Below are 14,286 nucleotides of genomic sequence, written 5' to 3'. Positions count from 1 at the left end.
GGAATATGTATTTATATTACGCACCCCTTTGTGATTCAAATGCAAATGGGCCACACTCTGGGGAAATGCAACTACAATTATTTGATTGCTGAAAAGAGCCTCAAATTTGGCTCACCATACTTATACACATTTTTCCTCCATCCTTACTGAGCCTCACTCTCATTACGCCCTTTACCAAGAGGCTCATGATTAAGACTAACTGGTCAAGAAGCAGAAACTATACTTAATTTACACTCTCAATGCATTACAAACCCCTATTTTGTGTGGGGGCAGGGATGAAAAGGACAGTCTCCCACATAAAGAAGATACCACTGCTTTTTTTAAAAAAGTGTACAAGTAAAGTATGACAATATGTTCATTGAAAAATTTAAATAGTGAAGAATAATCTAAGATAAAAAAGTCAAGTTCTGCCTTTATCTCTCCCCTAACGTCACTCCTCTACTCAGAGTTACTCACTGTCAGCTGTTGGGTGTGTACTCTTCAGATTTTCCTGTTCATTTACATACAAATATACATATGTATGTGTGTACTTTCTGACCTATTGCTTGTGGAAAGTTCTGCTTATGAAATGATCTCAGCAATTTTTTTTTCATCAAATAGGTGACAGACGATACGATCAGCAGTACAGAAGCGATCAAACTTAAATAGAGGACACCTCGGGATGTGTGACTGCCCTTGATGATTTTAGAAATGAAGACTTCCTGGACCTCACGCACCTCAAATACATTTTGGTCAGTAACTGGTGTTCCTCAGTCATCTAAAAAATATCTGTGAGGTTGCCCAAAAAAAAGAACGAGAGGAAAAGGCTGGCAGTCACATCGTGTAAACTCGCGAATGCTATTAGAATTCTCAAGCAAACACAAGGTGCTAAATTAATTCAACTTGTAAGCCCTGCATGACTGAGAATCTGTTTCTGTGAGAAGTGCTGTGTGCGGTGGGGCTGAGGGCGCATCAGGGCTGCTATGTATCCGTATAACAGGGACAGCATTCATTCTGCTTTCTCACCTTCCAGACCTTGCAATCCAGCTGTCACCGGCAGCACCACCTGAAATGGCTCTTGCTACGGTCACCCAAGACTCCTAATTGATGAACCTCACTCTCTTGACTTCGGCCGCACTTTTTTTTCACTCTTTTTAATATTTTGGGGTTTGGGGTGTTTTTTTTTTTCCTTTGGTTGACTGTTCTTTCTTCTGCAGAGTCCCATTTCTCTCTCCTCTGGTTCTGGTGAAACTGACTATTCATTCTCCATGTTTACCAGTTTCTCTTAAATATTCATATACTTCAGGATGCCATCCTAGGAGTGCTTTCATTCTTGCTCTGTGTTTTCTATCTGATGGAGCTCAGAAAATTCCATACCTTCAGCAATGACACCCACATCTTCATCTATAGCCCCATTTTAGACTAAGCTCAGAGCTCACCTTCCCAATAGTGTCGGGCACCTCAAACGTGGCATGTCTAACAGCAAACTGGCATCTCCCTCCCCACCTTTCCACCAAGCCTCTTCCCTTTACCGCATCCATGTATTACTCATATCAGTTAGGGATAAAACCATACATAAATAAGTTGCCCAAATTAGAAGCTTCATCACTATTCCGCATTCTTCCCTTTATCTTACTCTTCTCATCAAATTCTATGGATTGTGCCTCGAGAACACTTATTTATTCCATCACTTCCTCGCTGCTCTCGTTGCTATTACCCTAGTCCTCATCATCTCCACTTGGACCAAAATCATAGCTCCCCAGCCGACATCTCTGTATGAAACCTCTCTCCTTCCTCATCCCAAAGATTTTGCACCAAAAATATTCATTGTTTCTGAAACATATAACATATGTGTCACTGCCCACTTAAAACCTTAAGTGGTTTTCCATGACCTACAAAATATAAATTTAAAATCCTTAAGATACTTTCCTGCTTCAATCTACATTTCTAGCCTTACCTTTGATCACAAATAACTCAGCAATTCCTGCAAAATCCCATAAGCTTTCTCACCCATGTTTTTAAACATTTAGTTCCCTCAGCCCAGAATGAACTCTGCCAACAGCTCCTTTAGTTTGTAAAATAAATGTTTTTTCCTTTGTAAATCCATGTCTGGCAATATCACAATCTCCTTGAAGACACACTCATACCTGCCACTCTATATCCACCTATATAAGGACACTTATTCTAGCATTCATTCAAATTTTCCTCCAACCAACATGTGAGTAGGCACCCATAAAGTAGATTGCAGTTAACACACATCATTGCTAAACCCTACTAACCCTAGTAAAACTACTAACCTGGAACTCTGCACCAACTTCTAACACAGAGAACAATGCCTTGTAACAAAGGGTTCTCAATCAATGTTGGCTGTTAAGTTAATAGATGAATGGATGAATGAATGAAGCACATATTTCCAATAAATAATAGCCCTGCATGAAGATTATTTTCATCTTATTTCTTGTGAAGCTGACCACTAGAAAGCCATAGTTTTGAATGCTATTGCCAGCTCTGAACCCTATGCTCCAGAATTTGTTCATTTGTTCTTTTATTTATTAATGTATTCAATAATTACTTAGTACCTACTGTGTACCAGGCATAGCTCTAGGTGCCAGGGATACAGCAGTAAACGAAACAAACAAAAACTCTGATGTCTTGCAACTTACATTCTAGCAGAAAATACGTAAGTAGAATATATGACATTCTAGTCAATGATGAATATTAAGGAGAAAAATAAAGGTGAAAAGGGGATAGAGAGTGCTGGGAGCACGATTTAAGGTTTGAGGGAGTGTGATTCTAAATACAGGAGTCAAAAAAGGGCTTGCAGTGGCATAATTGTAGCTTGTATTCCAGAGGAGGCTTCTTACAAAATTCAGGGAAATGGGATACTAAACAAATTTCCCAGGTACTTTTCAGGAAAAAGAAATGGAGAGATAAATAGTGTACAATGGTGTGGTAAACAAAGAAACTTATATCTCACAAAGAGGCCTACAACATGCCATCGCATACTGTGGATTCCTAAGGAGTAGGACAGCAATGTTGTCAGCCTGGGCAGTAAGCTCATACTTCTCTGGGTAGATCCTTTGGACTTTATAAGAAAGAGAAAGCCTGGAGCCTTGGGGCTTTAGGGATGACTTTAGAGAAGAAGCTCAGGTACGTTATCAGAGACAGGCTAGGACCTGTACTCTCCGGTCAGGTCGAGGCAGGCTTGGTAGCATGAAAAAGCAGAAGTAGCCCAGGGTTAAGAGTTATGGAATGAGAAAAGAAATGGGCAGTAGGCTTGGGTAGGGTGCCTTTTATATTAATATTTAAAATTTGTGTTTTTTATCTCTTTTTTGCCCTCCACAGGAGACGTAGAAGTCAATCACAAACTACTTTCAATTCCATGACTTCTGATGATTTTACATAATTAATTTTACATATATCAGTTTTTCAAATTGTGTTAACATTTTTTTGCGGTGCAAGGCTAATTAATGTGTATCTTTAGAAAACACTATGTCTACCATCATTGTTTTATGTTTGTTTTTATTCTGAAAAGCTTATCTGGGCTTCTCTTATAGTTACGTTATAATTAATTGGCAGAAATTACCAATGGGAGTTTTATTACTAAAATTGTACTCTAAGGCCAGACTCATAAAGAAATTGGCATGTAAGGACACTTATTTTTAAGGGATTTAGTAAGTGATGAAAACTACAATCATCTTGTCATTTTGGTTGTAAATTTCTTCTAGAAATGAAATGATACAAATTCACAGATTTAAACACTGAAACCTCCCTTTCTCAAATGTAAGCCAAAAATATCCTTATAATGCTCTATCTGCAAATATTGTCACTTGGAATGAAGATTGACTCAAGCAAGGCAGAACATTAGTCAAGGAGGGAGAGAGACAGAAGGCCAGGAGATTTTTATGCAAATTATTTCATTTATCTCATACTTGAAGCTGGTTAGAAACATGTAATACTACCAGGCGGAGAAACACTTTCCTTCAGCAACTCCCTTTACATATTCTGTACCTGTCAAGCAGCAGGCTTGAGAGTAAGCATTTGATCAAAGGGAGGAGCTGAGGCCCTCCTAACAATCCAGGAACCCAGCACACCTACCCAGGAGAAAGAAGACAGGAATTGCCATATGATGCCTCTTAGGCTGCTTGCTCTCTACTCTGGCAGATACCTAAACTTGCCTCCACCTGTTTCTGACCTAGCCCGACAGAGATTAAAGGAGAAATACAGGGAGGCCAAGGCTCAGGTGATTTTCAAACAGTGCTAGCTTTTCCTTGCTGATGATGCTGTGCATGTCAGCCAGATGCTTGGCCTGGATTCAGGCCACTTCTCACCCAGTCTCTCTGCCTGAGTCCATGATCCCCGGGCCGGGCCCCTGAGCCTCCACCAGGGCGCGGGATGAGGACCAGCCCTGGACAGGATGCCCTTCCATCACGGGGTGCACTCGCACACCATGCTCCCGCAGACTGCAGAATTTAGGCACCACAATGAATCTAATGTGCACATCTTTGGGACGTGGGAAGAAACTGGAATATCCAAGAAAACCCACGCAGAATGTCTACATTCCACACAGACAGTGACATCAGCTGGGCATCAATTTTTTTTCTTTTTTTCTTCTTGTTTTTTTCTTCTTGTTTTTTTCTCATCAACATTATAGCAAAACAACATTGAACAAAACTATGTTGTTTGAGGACCTGCTAGATCATCACGCCCACCTGATCCTTTCTGTCTGCTAAGTTCTTAGCCCTGCCCCTTTTACTTTACCCAGTCTTGCTGCTGCTCATATCTTGGCATATGAGTATACTCTGCCAAAATCTGCCTCAGCAGGGTAGATAAGTATCTGTCTTATCTAGAGTGTAATCTGGCTTCAGAGTATGAAACAGGTACAGTCACTAGCTCTTCAACCACCTTTCCCATGTCTAATAACTAACTGCTCTTCCCTGGTGTCTCTAATAAGAAAACACGCTATCTGCTAAAGAAATTTTTTTTTGTTGTTTTTTTGTTTCTTGTTTTTTGTTTTTGGCAACATAGGTGACAATTTCAAGGAGGAAAAAGTGTTGGGAGCGGAATTTTTTTTCTTTTCCCTTCAATCTCTCTTACACTCTGCTGCTACATTACTTTCCTAAGATACAGATCTTAATCATGACATGCATATGCTCAACACGTCTGATGGTTCCCCATTAGCTTACCAATGTCTAAGCACATCGAACAGTGTGTAAAGTCTAATCTGATCTCAATTTACCTTTCTAACCATGTTCCAAATATTGGCTTTCACACAAGTACTATTCAACCCACCCTTCACTATTCGAACTTTTCTACAGGCATCCGGTGTTTTTAACCATCTCTGGTTTTGCATACATAGTTCCCTTCATCTGGAATGTTCTTTATCCAAACCAAATCCTAATGTTCAAACTCTATCCTGCTGTCAAGTGTCACCTCAAACAGCCCTTTACCATTAGATACCCCTGGTCTTCTCAGGCTTGAGTGATCCATAGAATGCAATATATATCCATTGAGAGTGATGAGCTGGCCCAGGAAATTCATCTGATGTTTTTCAGGGTTCTTCTTTTTTTTTTTAATAATTCTTTTTGTAATTCTTTTTTCTCTTAACTTCTGTAATTCTTTTAAGGCCTTTAGCACATTCTGTTATAGTTGCATGTCTTCACTCCTTTGTCTGATTTTAAACTTTCTCTGATTTTTAGACATCATCTCACCCCTCATAACCCGTATCATAACCCATATCAAATATGAGCATGTATGGTGAGCGACTGGCATTCATTCATGTTAGAAAATCACAAGGTAGCACGATAGCAAAGACTATTTCAGTAGCAATAAATTAACATGGGCTATATTTGGATTTTAAATATGCACCATTATTTATTTATGTATTATAATGCATTAGGAGCATAGATTTCTTAACATAAAACCATTGTAAAAAAATCAAACAAAACATAATTAAAAAATTGGAAACTATAGTAGTCATCCTGTCACTAAGACATGCAAATTCTGCTAAGAATTTAATAAAATGCCCTATAGATACTATACATTTTTGTCTTAAAATTTTCTTTGCAAAATTTTCACATACCTTTTGTTGATTCTTAAAGATTTTTATATTATCATTAAAGCTTTTTGAGGTATATGCAACATACCAAGCAGGACATATTTAACATGTACAATTTGGTAGGTATAAATATATATAGTAATTAATTCATCAGACTAATAATGGTAGTGATCATAGCCATCACATCAAAAATTTTCATTTATTTTTGTAATACTCTCACCTATGCCCCTTCCCCTTCTGTCCCCTGGGAAAAAAAAAATTGATCTGGTGTTTGTCAGTATACATTACTTTGTATTTGCTAAAATTTTGAATAAGTGAAATCATACAGTGCATATTATTTTTTGTCTGACTTCTTTTACTCCATATAATCATTTTTGAGATTTATCCATGTTTTATGTGTATTATGAGTAGGTCTCTATTAATTGTTGCATAGTATTCCACTGTATGGATACAAAATGGTTTGTTTATCTATTTAACTACTGAAAATGTGGGTTGTTTTCATTATTTGGCTACTACAATAAATAAGCTGTGAACATCTGTGTATAACTCTTTGTAGGGATCTATACCTTCATTTCTCTGAGGAGTGAAACAGTTGAATCATATGAAAAGTATATTTAAAAACATTTTGATGGAACTCTGTATGGTTTATAAGGAACTTGCAATTAATAGTATTTTTTATATATCGATGAGAAAGACTATTTAGGACTATACTAAGATAGACAAAATAATGCAAAACACATTTGGAATCCAAAAGTGCAAATGTGGGTATTACTCTTTTGAATTATTAATATCCTACTGCTACTATTGATGATGATTAAGAATTAAAAGTAATTCTACTAGTTTGAAATCTTCCTGTATTAAAGAATTGCTCAACTAGAAATTACTTTAAAATTTGCTTAATTATAAACATCATATCAGGATCTTGTTAAAAAAAAAAAAAAAAGCTCCTGTTGAAAGGTTTGTTAAAAAACACATCCCCAGACCTACTGACTCTTCACAAGAAGGGCCCTAGACCCTTATAACAGTGTCTTAGGTAATTTTGTGGTGAGACAGTCTGAAGAATAGTGATTTGGTATAACCTACCTTATTTTTCTTTAATAAATGAGAAAATAGGTCTACAGAAATAAAATATTGATAGTCAGTAACAGCCAAACTGAGATTATTGATGACCTTTTCCCAATGTTATATTGGCCTATGTCATACTTTAAGACAGAATAATTCAAGATTTATATTATCTCTACAATAATAACAAATGGTTATTCTTTACAGAATGGCAAACAAATGTGTTACATAAGAACACTAAGAGTATTATATGAATCATTTTCAAGATTCATTCAAGTAAAACTTTGAACTATAAGTATAAAAAATCAAACATATATTTGAAGAATATGCCTGAAAATAGTCAACTAAGCAAATAAAAGTAACTGTCATGTTGATTTTTATGACTTATTCTCAGAAGTCCCATAATATCTCTTGGGCTGCATTCTATAAATATTTACTGAGACAGTCATAAAGGCCCACCATGTTTTAAAGAAGGGAAAGGGGGGACAGAGACTTTACCTTCCGCTTGGAAATTTGCAAGTGTTGGTGGGACTGAAAATGTTGCAGTCATTGTTTTGGAAAATACAATCCACAGCATCAGGACTCTTATTGAATGTAGTTGGAGTGACTTTTAACTCATAGTACAACTGCAGATATCTAAGTCTATACAAATGCATTAAAAAACCAGGTTGAATGCCCCAGAAAATATAGATTCATCTAAAAGAGAAATTTACTTAAATGTATTTTTTAAATGCTTTTAGCATGGTGAAAATGTGTCATTTTGGTTATTCATTTGGTCACATGTAATTGATCAATAAATAAATGCCTACTTTTAGTTCTAAATGTGTGAGTGAATAAGACATAGATATAACCACAGCTTCTGTCACCCAAAAGCATACATATATATAATGCCCTACAAAAGGTAATTTAAGAATGTCATTTTTTAAAGAAACTGTTTATTTTCCAGCAATCTTATTTCCCTTTTCTGTTTAAGACTACATTCAGTGTTTGTTCCTACCCGGTCAGGGCCTGAGCGGTGAGGGTCACAGCCCGGACTTTCAGGGAGGTCTGAGTACTCCAGTCTTCTGAAGGGAACTGCTGGATAAGCACCAGAAAACCTGCAGACCAGCCCGAGACCTCAGATTGAGCACCAGGGAATTCGGGAACTGGAGCAGTCTATTAACCCTGAAATTTCTCCTTGGTCTCAGGCTTCTCAGCAGCAGCCTACTCTTCCTTTTCAATCTTTTCAGGATCTCTGTAGCAGTAGGCATCAGGCATGACCTCCCAGGAGTGCTCGCTGGAGATGGTGCTGCACGTGCACAGAGCTTCTCAGCACCTGAATTGCTGGCATCAGACCCACCGGGTGAGCTCCTGAGTGTTGCACAGGATGGCACTGTCCGCACCGCACCGAGGAACAGAGCAGAGTCTGTGTTACGCAGAGCAACGGCAGCCAGGCTAACATGAGACATCTCTGTGAGAGGCCAGTTCTCAGCCCTGGGCTCAGTAGCCACCGGAGGTCCCAGCTTCCAGAAGGCTGCCTGGATCTGGTTCGTGAAGGTTCCAGCAGTGAAGTGGTCAGCAGTGGGAGTGGCTCCAGTGGCGGCAGCAACTTCCACATGGCTCGGGGCCGGTGTTCCTGGATGATATGACACTGACATCAGTGGGGTTTCAATGACAACAATGGCCCGAGTGTCAGCAGAAGCTTCTCCCAGGTTCCCTTCAGGTTTATGATGTAGATGCCATCACTTTCCTCTTTGTAGATGTACTGCTCCCTTTCCAAGTCAAGGTGGGTGCCACCTAAGTGGGCTCCTGATGCAAGGAATTGGAGGACATCCTCTCCTTCATTTATGGGACATCAAGGACTCTGGGCATTGTGAACGTTTCTCTTTTAGTTACAAGAGGACCTCTCTGGGTAATACAGAAAAGCAGGAATGTCATTTGTAATAAATAGAGAAAATCATTGTATCAGCAATGTAGATTACAGTCAATTTATATTCAGTGAAAATTTTGAATAAGATGCACGAAATTCTCGATCTGGAAAACTCTCAGCTCTTTGCAGCTAAAGGTCATTCATTGTTACAGGCACTTCAAAAGTCATATATTGAAGCTCTAATCCCTAGTACCTAGAATGTTACTGTGTTTGGAGAGAGGGCTTTAAAGACATAATTTAGTAATATGAGGCAAAACAGATGAACCCTAATCTAATCTCACTACTTCTCTAAAAAATTTGGACACACAAAAATATACCCAGGGCACATATGCACAGAGGGACAATCATGAGAGGACACCGCACAAGGGGAACCATCTGTAAGCCAAGGAGAGAGACCTCAGAAGAAACCAGTACAGGTGTCACTGTGATCGTAGACTTCCAGCCTCTGAAACTGAGAGAAACTAAATTTCTGTTTAAGCCACCTAGTCAGCGGTGGTTTTGTTTGGCAACTTAAGACAGTAATAGAGTCACTCAATCTACTATTTAAACACATGGATGAAATTATCTCTAACATTTTTCTAAATATTTTATCACGAGTTTCTATCCAAAACTTTAATCAAAATGGGATGGACAATGTCTATTCTTTTTAAAGCCTCACGTTTCCCTGATAGCCCTCTTACACTGTGCTCCTCTTTTAGGACCCCATAAGTAAGGTCCAACAGTTTTGAACATATTCAAAGCATGTTACTAATACAATTTCCTAGGAAAAGGACATAAATGGTTTAAGATTAGAAATTTTATTATGAAGTCAACCTAAACTTTAAATATCATTTAGGTTATAATTTATCTTTTAAAAAATGAACAAAATGCAGCATTAAGGTCAGAGCATTTGAGGCAATTTAATGGCCATGAAGAGTTTTGCAGTCCTCTGCAATTATAGATGCTTTGCCCTTTCTGCACAATGATGATATTACTATCACTAATCATTACGTAAGCATACGCTAGCAGGGAAAACACCGATAACAACGAACACCTTTCAATTACAGAAGAAAAAATACATTCCTATTTTTTTTTAAAGTTGCAAGTATTGGTGTTTCCTTGTCAAATATGTTGGTTTCTGTCTGGATATGTGTTAGTATATGAAGTGAATTATTAATTAAGCCATTTGTGAGCTGTGTGTCTCTGGATAAATTTCTGAATCTAAGCTACTGTTCCCTCTCCTATAAAATTAGGCTAATAAAATGCTATCTCCAAAAGATTTAGGTAGGGAGATTAAATGAAATATATTGCAGCCCTAGATAGGGGGCTCAGGTGGTTAGAGCATTGTCCCATACTCCAAAAGGCTGTGGGTTCCATTCTCAGTCAGTGCATTCACCGAGGTTGCAGGTTCAGTTTCACATGGGGGCACATATGGGAGGCAATCGATCTATGTTTTTCTCTCACATCAGTGTTTCTCTCTCTCATCTTTCTCTCTCTCTTTCTTTCTCCCCCTTCCTCTCTGCCTAAAATCAGTGAACATCCTTGGGTGAGGATTAAAACAAAATATTACAAAACCCTTGGCAGAGTGGCTGATACATAGCAAAAGATCAGTAGAAGTTAGCAACTATAAACTTTTATTATCATAAACTCACAAGCTGTTTTCCTCAAAGGTGGAGACCTTAGTTATTCCAGGGCCAATATGCCCTACAGAGTAGCTATGAGCATTTCAGGTTGAATTAAACTATTGTAGGTTGGACTGAATTAAAATAAATAGTATATTACACTTACACAATGCTTTATACTTCTGTTAGTTTCTACAAGGATTTAATATTGCAAAGAAAAAAATGTTATAAAATCTTAAAGTATTTAACTGGGTAAAATAAACTACATTAAAGAATCTAAGTCAGTTGGGCTTGATTCTTATAAATGTAATGCTTCCAAACAGTATGTAGTCAGTAATCATATACTGTAAGTAGACAGGTTTCAAAGAAAATTTAATAGTTTTGTTGATATTCCAATTTTCTTTGTTAATCAAAATATTTTTCCTTATGTATTCAGAGTTGGTAAATTTGATTTGTGATCTTAATAACTTCTATTTTTCCTTCAGAAAAATTGCAAAACATTTTGTTAATTTTCAACTTTCAAGGGCCAAAACTCAGTTGAAGCCTCAAAACTGAGACATGAGGACACTCAATTTAACAAAAGTGTTCCCTCTGTTCCTCTCTAAATGTTACAGAAAACTCATTATCTTTTGTTTTTACATATAAAGAATGAAACTAAGCCAAAAATATCAACTCATCATGAACTCATAAGAAGAAACCCTATTTTTGATTGCTTATTTCTTGCTCTTATGGTTTACGCTAACAGAGGATCTCTAGAAAGGCATGCCAGGCCCACAGGACAGTGCCAGCATGGTATAATGGGGAGATTACTAGGAAAGAATTCAGGAATCCTGATTCCAGCCCTGACCACTACTTAAAATCATATCATCTGAATCATATACTCAGTTATTATCACTGAATTTCTCTGGATCTCAGACTTATTTTCTGGAAATAGGATGTAGAATGTATGCACATCCTTCTCCATGAGGATATGATTATGCTTTAAGATATGGAGAACACAATTCAAATACAAGAAATTTTTGTCTCATATATCGTCTGCTCTCACATATAGTTTTCTCTATGAAAGCAAATACTAAGTAAGCCAATGCCACCAACAGACCTTATGTGAATTTAATAATGTAGTTCTAATTATTTACTACTGCATGCTTTTGTGTGCCATTTATTACCTGGCTACTATGAATAGGACTTGAAATACATTACTGCCTAATCTTTAGAATGCTATTCGTTGATAGTCATTTAAAAAAAAAAACCATCAAAAGTATCAGTCCTGTACATTTTAGACACGCATGCAGGGAAAAGTTCTAGATTGGAGCCAGGAAGCATTCTTATTCCTGTTTTACAAATGGAGCTTCTGATGCTCAGAGAGGTTGAGCTGCCTAACGTTGATCAGAAGGTTAGTGACAGATACAGGCTGCAACATTTAGCTATGAGACACATACTGGAGCTCCACTTAACCTATGGGGAAACTGAGTCTCACAGAGGTTAAAGAATGTGCCCTAAATTTCCCAGGCAGAAAGTGGTAGAACCAGGATTTAAACCCAGGTCTGCAGACTTCAATGCTAATGTTCTTTTCATTACAACACAGTATAAAAGGAAGCATGTAAGATAAGTGCAATGCTCCACCTTCTTTCATTTAATGAACAGTTGTAAAATAAATCACTTGCTGTTTTACAACTTCCTTGTTCACTTTCTCCTCCCTCTTTGGCTGCGCTTTCTCCCTGTTCTTCCACCTGAGTTAACTGGGCCCAAAAAAATCATGCTTATTCTCTGTTATGTCCAGACAGGAAGGTTTATGTTGCATTATCCTTCCTTCCTTCCTTCCTCCCTTCCTTCCTTTCTTTCTCTCTTTCTTCTTTCTTTTTTTTCTTTTTTTACCTGCTCTCATTTATATTGCTAAGAGTTCAAGAATTATGTTCCTTAACAATGCCACATCTTTTTGATGCATTAGACTTCGGAGAACAGTTTCAGCATAAAGATGAATTGACAAAAACTCTTTATTGAAGAAGGAAAACTTTGTTCCACTGCAAATAATCAAGATTTTAGACAGCCCTCTTTGTTCTCAGTGTCCTGTGGTATATCACAATTCTTTAGTGAACCTTCTCCCTAGGAAGGCTTCCATCTTCAAATGCCTTCTTTAGGTTCACTATAGGTGCTTTGATACCTTGACTACTTTATTTCTGCTCAATGAAAACTTTTTAGTTTCTGGGGGTTTTTTTTCTTGTTAGCACCATTGGAAACCAGATGAAAGGCAGCTTCTCACTTTGAACTGATCGTTCATCAAGATAAACTGACAAACACAAAGATTACAGACATGATATTGTACAACCTATACTAAGGTCATGGAATCAGAAATCCAATAACGGCGATTAGACGGGAAATCAGGACAGATAATCTTCAACTTCTAATGCTTGCCCTGAAAAGACTCAGTGCTAGCCTATTTCCTTTGCTTTTCATAAAAGAACCTTGTTCAGCTTTCTGAGCCCTTCATTGTCATGAAATCAGTCATTTGAATCAAAGTCCTTAAGGATATTTTCCACACTGAGAGTACTGCTTTGAAAGGTGTCTAATTATCCTATACATCTGATAGCTACCCAGCATGCCCTATGACTTGACAAGTTATCTTCTACCTTCAACCACATAAGAAAATTCTGCAACATAAATAATGCATTATAGGAAATATTTAACTCACTTCTTAGCCCATGAATTCTTCTATTTAACAAGAATCATTAAGGAATGCAGTAAAAAACAGTGGTTAGAAAGATGGATTTTCAGTCTCTCAAGGACAAGTTAAATCCAAGATTGACCACTTTCTACCTCTGTGACCTTTACTAGTCATTTAACTACCCTGTGGCTTAGTTTCTTCATCTGTAAAATGAGGTAATTACACCCACCTCATAGGTGGATGTGATCATCTTGCTTCTCTTTCTCTAAATAATGACAATGATTAGCACCACTGTATGTATAGATGGTTTACTAAAAACAAAAGCAAACTATCAGTTGTGTAAGGAGTATAATAAGGATTGTTGTCTAGGTTACTATAAAGATTAAATAATATGTGCAAAGTATTTAGCACTTGGTGAGTACTCCATAAACAATTATGAACTGGCCTCAAGCCAATTTACATGCACAGCTCTTAGGTTCTTTATGGTCGATTATGTAGCCACCAGATCATACTGAAAGCGAATTGCAGATCAAATTCTGAAACACTTACAGACCAATATATTGACAAACAAACACAACTCAGTTTATACAAAATACTCTTTAAAGCTTGATAAATTTCCAACTAATGGTACATTTAAGTGCTCCCATTAACATCTGGCATGAAATATTTACTCAAAACAAACTCATCATTACAAATCTTCGCACACCAATGGCTTGAACCCTTCTGTTTAGGGCTCAAGTCTTGAGCATCATTGCTACTGCTAAAGGCCTCAGGCCTCCTTGAATTCTTATTCTGTGCTCATGTCTACATCTCTAAAACAATTTTAGTCAATGCCTATATCTAAAGAGCTTTAATTTTAACAAAGAGAGCTTTTTTCCATATATTAATGATGTTGCTCAATAAGTTTCTATTTTCTCCTTTAAAAAATTATTTAGCCATACAGTATGCTATTACCTAACAACACTCTTATTTCTAACATATTTCCAACATCTATAAATAAGATAGATTTGGATGA

General features: G+C 37.3%; 1 pseudogene; it reads right to left on the bottom strand.

Moving 5' to 3' along the window:
• Window positions 1–4,306: 4,306 nt before the first annotated feature.
• LOC129075744 (40S ribosomal protein SA-like) overlaps window positions 4,307–14,286 on the bottom strand; it is a 28,439-nt pseudogene continuing 18,459 nt past the window's right edge.

Source organism: Pteronotus mesoamericanus, unplaced genomic scaffold, assembly GCF_021234165.1.
Source record: "Pteronotus mesoamericanus isolate MK-2021 breed Mesoamerican mustached bat unplaced genomic scaffold, CSHL_Meso_final contig_56, whole genome shotgun sequence".
NCBI classification, from domain to species: domain Eukaryota; kingdom Metazoa; phylum Chordata; class Mammalia; order Chiroptera; family Mormoopidae; genus Pteronotus; species Pteronotus mesoamericanus.
The sequence above is the reverse complement of the archived record's forward strand: the minus strand, read 5'-3'. Positions and strand labels throughout refer to the sequence as shown.